The following is a 10444-nucleotide window of genomic DNA, read 5'->3' as shown; positions in this document are numbered from 1 at the left end:
TCATTTTTGCACTGATTAGATGAAATTGGGATGAAACAAGTGGACTTGAGGGACTCCAAGGTCCTGACTAGGTCTCTGATTTTAGACTTAGAACACAAGACATCAGAGCTGGAAGGGCCCTTAGAACACAGGATGTCAGAGCTGGGGAGGCCCTTAGAACCCAGGATGTCAGAGCTGGGGAGGCCCTTAGAACACAGGATGTCAGAGCTGGGGAGGCCCTTAGAACACAGGATGTCAGAGCTGGGGAGGCCCTTAGAACACGGAATGTCAGAGCTGGGAAGGCTCTAGAACCCAGGATGTCAGAGCCGGGAGGGCCCTTAGAACTCAGGATGTCAGAGCTGGGAAGGCTCTAGAACCCAGGATGTCAGAGCTGGGAGGGCCCTTAGAACATGGGATGTCAGAGCTGGGGAGGCCCTTAGAACACAGACTGTCAGAGCTGGGGAGGCCCTTAGAACCCAGGATGTCAGAGCTGGGAGGGCCCTTAGAACCCAGGATGTCAGAGCTGGGAGGGCCCTTAGAACCCAGGAGGTCAGAGCTGGGAGGGCCTTAGAACATGGGATGTCAGAGCTGGGGAGGCCCTTAGAACACGGAATGTCAGAGCTGGGGAGGCCCTTAGAACATGGGATGTCAGAGCTGGGGAGGCCCTTAGAACACGGAATGTCAGAGCTGGGGAGGCCCTTAGAACACGGAATGTCAGAGCTGGGGAGGCCCTTAGAACACGGAATGTCAGAGCTGGGAGGGCCCTTAGAACCCAGGATGTCAGAGGTGGGAGGGCCCTTAGAACACGGAATGTCAGAGCTGGGAGGGCCCTTAGAACACGGGATGTCAGAGCTGGGAGGGCCCTTAGAATCCAGGATGTCAGAGCTGGGAGGGCCCTTAGAACCCAGGATGTCAGAGCTGGGAGGGCCCTTAGAACCCAGGATGTCAGAGCTGGGGAGGCCCTTAGAACACGGAATGTCAGAGCTGGAGGAAAGATCATAGACTAGAAAAAGTGAGGTCCTTGACGGGGAAAAGTACTTGCCTAGGCTCACACAGCGACCCAGCAGAAGATCACAGGACTCTTTTTCTTACAAAACAGGATGTGCTGGGTGCGTGGTCCAAGGCAATTTGGGGGAACCCTGGTCATTTTCAAACCCCAGGCAGTTCTCCGTGTAGGTGCACTCCGTTGGACACCTCAGTACCTGGCTCAGTCCTGCACTAACCTAGGGATCCCAGGGGTTTCCTGGAAGGTCTGTAGCCCAGGCGTGGGACCTGCAGCTGATCCTGCAGCTTCCCGGCCGTGTGACCTTGGACAAATGTTTTCCTTTTTCTGGTCTCAGCTTCTCCTGCTGTCCAATGAGGAAACAGGACTAGGTGTCCCCCGTGAACTTCCTTGCGGCAGCTAAGACCTTGTCCGGAAGCTCGGAGCAGGAGCTCCCTTTGCCTCCCTCGGCTTCTCCCACCGCCTCCGTTCCCATGCTCACCACCCCAAAGCAGGCTGCTGGGGGGGGAAGCTTCCTCTCCTCAACTTCCTGGACCCCTTTGTCCAAAGTGTGACCAACAGCGCCCTCTGCTGCCCACAGCTTCAGAATTCACGCAGTCGGCCCCAGCCTGGGCGCTCTCCCCGCCACTCCGGGCAGCGTGTGCCCGTCTCCCTGCCCCGCTCCCTTCCTCCCTCCTGCCAGGCCAAACCTGGCTTGATAAAATCAGCTTCACGAGGACAGGATGGGGGAAGCCTGGTCAGGTAGCAGTTTGGGGAAAAAATGGGGGAGTTTTTAGTGAACTGTAAATTTCAGATGAGCAAGAAGTATGTCAGTCAGTAAGCATTTATTAAGCACCTACTAAGTGCCAAGCAAAGCACCAGGGATACAGAAAGGGATAAAGAGCTCGAAGAGCTCACCATCTAGTGGAGGAGACGACAATAACAATGGTGATATGAATAATGATGATAATAAATAGCATGTCTACAGCTCCTACTATGTGCCATAGTTAATCACTCTACAATTATTACCTCATTCCATCCCCACGACAACTCTGAAAGCAGGTTCTATTATTGTCCCCATTTTACAGTTGAGGGAAACGGGGAAGTTACTTGTCCAAGGTCACACCACAGCATCTGAGACTGGATTTGAACTCAGGTCTTCTTGGTTCGTCTCAGCATCCTTCCCCCTACAAGACTTAGATGTAACAAGCAAATAAATATATACAAGCTATTTACAGTATAAAGTTACGTACCACGTAAATAGGAAATTAACAGAGGAAGGCACGGGAATTAAGAGGGATTAAAAAGATCTTTGTTTAAAAGGTGGGATTTTAGTTGAGATTTAAAGGGAGGATGGCAGTCAAGTGGAGGAGGGAGAACGTTCCAGGCGTGGAAGGCAGATAATGAAAAGCAGAGAGTTGGAGTATTCTCTTCATGGAGGAGACCGATGTCACTGGATCAAAGAGTATTCATCAGGGAGTAAGGTCTAAGTCAGTGGTCCTCAAACTTTTGTTCTCAGTATCTTTATCTTATTAAAAATGATTGAGGATCTGTCCAAAGAGTTTTTGTTTATGCGGTTTATGGTTATAGATATTGATCACATTAAAAATAAAAATTAATTATGAATTTGTAGACTCTCTGAAAGGATTTCAGGGATTCCCAGGATGCTCTGGGAACTTTGAGAACCACTGGAGTAAGGGCTAGGTTATGGGGGCTGTGAGTGCCAAACAGAGCACTTTGTGTTTTATCTTGGCCGCGATAGGAAAGCCCTGGGGTTTATTGAGTAGGACTGTAGATGACAAGACCAGACTTGTGCTTTTGGAAAATCCCTTTGGTGGCTGGATGGAAAAAAGATTGTAGTGGGGAGAGACTTGAGGCAGACAAAGCCACCAGCAACTTGCAATAATCCAGGCGAGACATGAAGAGGGCCTTTCTAGAGCAACTAGTGAGAGTGTAGGGAGAGAAAAATAGGTGAGACAAGGCCCCAAGGTCAAATCAACGGCCTTGGCAACAGGTGAGTTGGGGCAGCCAGAAAGCTAATGTGCTCTTGAGTCTTGTTAAAAGAGGCACGTCTTCCAGGAGTAAGGAAATAGTCATTGCTCTGAATTCCTCTCGGGTCAGACCTCATGTATTTCGTTCTGAATGTTGTTGTGGATCCTTTGTATTAAAACAGGACCAATGGCATCATGATGTTGGGGAAATGCTGTCGTGAGTTTGACTGTGGCTGACCAGTCCAATATGAACTCAGGTCAGGCACAAATAGTCCATTCGGGATGGAGATCCCTCTAGATCCGTGTGTCTCATGTTTCTTTTGAGCTACTGCAATTCTGCTTTGCTCATCGAGTTCAGCCCCTTCTTTGATACAGACATGCCATTCTGGGGGGAGGGGTCTTGGGCCAGTGTCTCCCGTGTCTCACAAGTAATACTAAAGTTTTTCAGGGAGACCTTGAGAATGTCCTTGTACAGCTCCTTTTGACCTCTGGGTGAGCATTTCCTTTGTCTGAGTATTCCATAAAACAGTCTTTTTGGTAAATCTGCATTTGACATTCAGGTTTTATGGCCAACCCATCTGAGTTGAGTCTCTGCAGTAGAATTTGAATGTTTGGAAGTTCAGCTCAAGAGAGGACCTCAGTATCCGGTGTTTCATCCTGACCGGATGCCTGGCAGAGCATCCATGTTTCAAGGTATATAACAATGAGGTCAGCACAACGGCTCAATAATCCCTCAGTTTGGTCACCTTTTCTCTCCTGCACCTTCCTTCAGAGCTTCCCAAACACTCAGCTGGCCCTGGCAATTTGTGTATCAACCACATCATCTATGTGAACATCTCTGGAAAGTTTACTGCCAAGGTAAGTGAACTTATGCACGGCATTCAAAATATCGTCATTCACTGTAACCAATGATTCTGTGTATGGATGGGGCGCGCTGGCTGGTGGAGAATGGCTGCGTTTTGTTTTGGAGTTTTTTGTTTTGTTTTTGTATTTATTGTCAAACCAAAATTAGCACAGCGGCAGAGAATTGACATATATATATATTGTATATAATGACAATACTGTCAGTTGTAAGGGCTTGTGGAAGATCACGGCAAAATTTGGTTGCTCGGGGAAATTCATCAGTGTTGTATGCCCGTTCCATAACAGCATGCTTACCTGGGTCCTAGATGAAGGACATTGCTATGAAGCTTTCCCAGTCACGGACAGAATGAAACAGGACTGTGTGATTACTCCCATGCTTTTTTGGTATGAATTTTTCCTGATGTCATCAGATGCCTTCTGTGATACAAAAATGGCATCAAGGGAGCTACTGTCCTGATGATAAATCATTTAACTGGAAAACACTACAAGCCAAGACAAAAGTGTAAGGAAAATTGGTGTGTGGCTTTTTTTTGTTGTTGTTGTTCATAGACAATTTTGTACTTAATACTCCCTCTGAGGCTGAAATGCAACAGTTCAGAATGACTAAGTTTAAGAAGGATATTGATGGTGTAGCAGATAGAGCACCAGCCCTGAAGTCAGGAGGACCTGAGCTCAAATCTGGTCTCAGACACTTACTACTTCTTTGCTGTGTGGGGAAGTCACTTAACTCCAATTGCCTCAGGAAAGAAGAAGAAGAAGAAGAAGAAGAAGAAGAAGAAGAAGAAGAAGAAGAAGAAGAGAAGAAGAAGAAGAAGAAGAAGAAGAAGAAGAAGAAGAAGAAGAAGAAGAAGAAGAAGAAGAAGAAGAAGAAGAAGAAGAAGAAGAAGAAGAAGAAGAAGAAGAAGAAGAAGAAGAAGAAAGATATTGATGACCTGGGGAGCATCTGGAGGAATGAGGACAAGATAATGAAAATATAGAATCCACACAGATGGATAGAAGGAAATGGGGTTATTAAGCCTGGAGAAAAGACTCAGTAAGGGCATGAGAGTTGTTGTTAAGTATTTGAGGGCTGTCATGTTAGGGATAGTCATTGTACCAGGAGATCATTATACACAACAACAACAAGATTATACGATGATCAATTCTAATGGACGTGGCTCTTGTCAACAATGAGATTATTCAGGCCAATTCCAATGATCTTGTGATGAAGAGGGCCATCTGCACCCAGAGAGAGGACTGAGGGAACTGAATGTGGATCACAACAGAGCATTCTCACTCTTTTTGTTGTTGTTCGCTTGCATTTTGTTTTCTTTCTCATTTTTTTTCCTTTTTGATCTGATTTTTCTTGTGCAGCAAGATAATTGTGGAAACTTACAGAGAAGAATTGCACATGTTTAACATATATTGGATTACTTGCCCTGTAGGGGAAGGGGTGGGGGGAAGGGAAGGGAAAAATTAGAACCCGAGGATTTGTAAGGGTGAATGCTGAAAATTATCCATGTATATATTTTGAAAATAAAAGGTTTTAATTAAAAAAAAAAAGATAACTATTATTCTGTTTGGCCCCAAGGTCAGAACTAGAAGCAATGAGTGCAAGGAGCAAAGATAACCTTAGTTTTGATGTCGGGGATAGTTAATAATTTGAATTGTCCCAATGTAAGCTGAGATGCCTTTGGAAGTGCTGGGGAAGCATTGCCCTGAGAGGAAGTGTGTCACCTCCCAAAACAATTCCTTCCTCTTCTGCCAGCACACAAAGGGTGGAGATCACTTGATGAATAGTGGAGGAGTCGGGATTCCCTTTCAGGATAGGTTGTGTCCAAGGGTTAATGCTGCAGAGGGTTCATCCGCTCTGAACATTCTTTGATCTGCTAAAAAAATATCCATGCTGCAGACATGATCCCAGGAATGGGGATTCTGAAAATGAGTGATATACTAGAAAGAACCCTGGATTTGAAGCCAGGAATCAAACACAGAGTATAGAAAATGGAACTCGTCATCTTGAAGCTTTGGGTTCAAATTCTGCTTTGCACACTTCCCAGTGATTTCTTGAGTAAAGCATTCAATTCCACTGCATCACCACCTGCTGCTAAGTTCATTTTTAGCCCTAGGCTAGGTGGTCCAGTGGATAGAACACTGACCCTGGAGTCAGGAGGACCCAAGTTCAAATTCAACTTTAGACACTTACTAGTATGAAATAAATAAATCTACAATTCTGATTGCCAGCTCCATGAGCTTCACTAAATCATTTAATGAGTTTTCCTATCTGATAAGTGAAGGGATCTTTAAAATACCTTGTAACACTCAATCAATGATGTTATGATACCAGTCTGTCTCTTTATCCCTTGTAAGGAAGATATTATGAGGAAGAAAGATATGTTGGGGGATGAAGATCAGTTTGTAAAAAGTGGAAAAGGATCATAAGATTTAGGAAACATCTTTTTTTTCAGAAGAGGAAACTGAAGCACAAAGAGATTAAGAGACAGCATGGTGTAATGGAAGGACGTGGAGTGGGAGCTTCCAGCTTTAAATTTTGGCTCTGCTATTTAGTAGGCATATGATCTTTGGACTTCAGTTTCCCAATTTGTAAAATGAGCAGTTTGGTCTAGAGTTTATCTCTATTATATATATCTACACATATATAATTATATTATAAATAGATATTGTGTTTCTATAAAATGTAAATGTTGAAAAGGGCAGAGGATGTGTCATTTTAATTTTTGTATTCCCAGCACCTAACATAGTATCTGGCATCAGCAGGTAATTAATAACTTTTTTTTTTTTTGGCTGAGGCAATTGGGGTTAAGTGACTTGCCCAGTGCCACACAACTAGAAGTGTTAAGTGTCTGAAGCTAGATTTGAACTCAGGTCTTCCTGATTTCAGGGCTGGTGCTCTATCCACTGTGTCACCTAGCTACCCTAGGAAGCAATTAATAAATGCTTATTGAATCAAACTCGGTCCAAATCTGGCTTTGACATTCTTAATTTATCATTTTTAAATCACAAAGTGTTTTCATCACAATCATGTAGAATAGAGGAAATGCAAGTATTTGTTGTTGTTTAATCTTTTCAGTCATGTTCAATTCTTCATGACCCCATTTGGGATTTTCTTGGCAAATATATTGGAATGTTTATTATTATATTAATATTTTATTAGTAATAATTAATATTATATTAATATTATTATTATATTAATGTTTATTATTTCCTTCTGCAGAGCATTTGACAGATAAACTAATTGAGGCAATTAGGGTGAAGTGATTTACCCAGAGTCACACAGCTAGTCAATGGTTGAGGCAAGATTTGAATTGTGGCCTTTCCTACTTTAGACCCATTATTCTCTATTCCTCAGATCCCTACTGCTTCCATTCCTCCAAGGATCACTAGAACTAAAGCTCAGAATCCACTCATGAGGGCGACTGTATGTCCAGCCCCTTGAGACCCAAAGAGAGAGGCAAGGAAGAGGGGAAGTTCCTAGAATTAATCCATCAGTCGATAAGCATTTGTTACAGCTTTACTCTGAGAGTACAGGCTCAGAGCCAAAAGTGGTCCTTGGAGATCATCATGTTCATCACTCTCATTTAACAGATGAGGCAACTGAGGCAACGGGGAAAGGACTTGCCCAAGATTCCACAATAAATTAATGGCTTAAACCCAGTTAGGCTGTCCCTGTCTGGAATGCCCCAGCCCACCCCTTCGATCTCTAATTACTGTAATAAATTCTTCAAATGTACCCCATCCCAGAAGCCTTCCTTGATCCCCACAGCGGGGGGGGGGGGGGGGAGGGGAGGGAGCCCTCCCTCCCTCAGAAACTATTAACTCGCTGTGTGACCTTGAATTCACAAAGAGCGTGGTTTCTACCGCTCCTATGCACCCATCCATCATCTTCCTTTGTGTTATGGCACTTTGTGCGTGCATCTTATCTCTTCCTGACCGGTCTGTGAGTCTTTCAAGATAGAGCAGGGACCGTGTCTCCCGCCTCCCTGCTCAGTGACTAAAACCAGTGTTATTTCAATCAATGTTGTCAGCATCCTGTCAAACTGGCACTCCCCGGGACCCCAGCCCCGCTGAGGGTGCACCCCTGGGATCCCAGTCCATGGCTCCAGGCTCAGATCCCCCCGGGGATGCAGGCAAGGTTGCAATCTCTGGGCAGGTGTCTGGGATGGGGCTCTTGCCCTGTCTGAGACCTTCCAGATGGGTTCAGTGTAAACGCCAGGGCCTGCTTGTATCAACATTCCGAGCACTTCCCCCAGAGGAGACAGACAGGATGCAGACGTCTGGGTGCTGGGAGGGGAAAGAAGAGGAGGGAGGGGAGAGGATGGATGACCTTAGGGCCTGAGGAGGAAGGAAGGGCTTAGCCTGGACTGGGCAGTTTGCTGTCTTTGGAAGCCCCCGTCCCCTGGGGAAGGAGAGGAAGAAGGGGACCTTTCCTGCTGCATTTGGGCATCTCCAAAAGGCTGCCTTCTGTCTCAAGGGAAAAGCTTTTCTTAGCTAGGATGGGCTTATCATCCTGGAACATCTCATCTCCCTGTTGAGTCCTTCCATACATGACAATTGGGCATTTTCCCTGGCCATCCCCCATGCCAAAAATACTCTTTCTCTCATGTCCTACTTCCTGGCTTTCTTTCAAATCTCAGCTAAAATCCCACCATCTACTAGAAGCCTTGCCCATTCTTCTTTAATTCTAGTACTTCCCTCTTAATTATCTCCAATTTATCCTGCCCATAGTTTATTTGTACGTAGTTGTTTGCATACTGTCTTCCCCATTAAACTGTGAATTCCTTGAAAGCAAGGACTGTATTTTGCCTTTTTTTAGTCTCCCTAGGGCTTAGCACAGTGCCTGACACACAGTAGGTGCTTAATAAATATTTAGCAACTTACTGATCGGATGTGACTACCACTATTCTACCCACCAACACTCGGGCACCTTCCACAAATCCCAGAGGCTCCTTCCTCTCCACCTTTCATGCTATTCATCCATCTGTTCATCTTTCTAGCTCTTTAGGCAAGGAGCTGAAGCCATCCCTACTCCCCAGATCCCACTGCTTCCCAAGCTGGACAAGACTGGAGATTTCTAAGCAAGATATTGAAGAGCAACAGATGAGGGATGCTAATTTAAAAATGCTTGCTCTCTGCTACATATCTGGACATAAAGCAGAAGACATCCTCAAGGACCTGGAGCCAAAATGGTCCTTGGAAGCTAACCCTCTCCTTTTCTAAGTTAGGAAACTGAGTCCCAGGCGAGACCAGATGTTTTCTAAGGTGCCTTCCAGCTCTGACATTCTGTAAATCTAGAACCTATATTCTTCTAATACTACCAGACCCTATTCTGAAATAGCACCATCCTCCCTTAGTCTCCTCCAACTCTCCAATTTCTTTTTCTCTGATCCTGCATGTAATAGGCTCCCTTCCCTGTGCCCATCTGCCCTGAGTCCTTTCCTTTGCACCAATTGCTTTAAGAAGGGACCCAGGAGATACATTGATTGAATTCCTTCTTTCTCCAGAGGTAACAGGAGGTAACAGGAGTCAGTGCAAAAACTCTGGACCAGGAAATCCAGAGACCAGGATAGATTTCTGACTCTGACATACCTGTGTGACCCTTCCCCTTTGGAGCCCTCTTTTGGGATAATGAGAATAAAAACACTGGCACTGCCAACCATACAGGGCAATTGTGAAGTGATTTATTCTTCCCATCCATCCTTTTGTATCTCCTTCTCCCCCCACCTACACTCCCACCTCCAGACACATGGGCTTTCTAGACAGAAGAAACACACAGCCTCTTTAAGGCTTCAGGTCACTGGGAGATTTTTCTGGGCTCTAGCAGTTTCCATAGCAACAACTCAGCTGTTTCTGAGAAGGAATTGCCTTGAATCTCTGTCTCTTCTTAAAGCTATAGATCAGTTCCTCCTTTGGGGCAATAAGGTGAGTGAGTGTTGATTGGGGAAATGAGGAGGGGAGGGGAAGAGAGTGTAACTGCTGTACCTATGAGGAAAAGAGGGAAGATAAAGTTGTCACACCAGCTGAGTGGAGGCTGCTGCCCTTAAGTCTGATAGAAGAGGAGGGGGTAGTTAGTCTGGGCTTTCCAGATCCCCACTGACAAAAGGGAAATCCCTTCTAAGCCCCAAATCTTACATTTAAGTAGGGAGCGGGAAGTTCCTAGTGTCTAAAGTTGTACCTAAAGACCTGATATTGGAAGGGACCTTAAAATAGAATGTCAGTATTAGAAGACCCTTTGGAACACATATTGTCAGATCTGGAACAGACTTTAAAACATGGAATATCAGATTTGGGGAGGACTTTAGAACCCAGGATGTCACAGCTGAGAGGAACCTTAAAACACAATATGTTAGAACTGGGAGGAATCTTAGAACACAGAATTTTTGAATAAAAATCCTAGAATGTCAGATCTGGGAGGGAGGGCCTTTAAAACACAGAATGTTAGAGTTGGAAGGGTTCTCAGAAGACAAAATATCAGAACTAGGAAAAACATTAGAACACATAATGTCAGAGCTAGAAGGAACATTAGAACACAGAATGTTAGAGGTAGGAGGGATGTTAGAACATAGAATACAGAACTGGAAGGAATATTTGAATGTAAAAGAGAGAATTTGGAGGACTCTTAGAACATACA

Source organism: Antechinus flavipes, chromosome 3 (genome assembly GCF_016432865.1).
Source record: "Antechinus flavipes isolate AdamAnt ecotype Samford, QLD, Australia chromosome 3, AdamAnt_v2, whole genome shotgun sequence".
NCBI classification, from domain to species: domain Eukaryota; kingdom Metazoa; phylum Chordata; class Mammalia; order Dasyuromorphia; family Dasyuridae; genus Antechinus; species Antechinus flavipes.
This window is presented reverse-complemented; position numbering follows the sequence as displayed.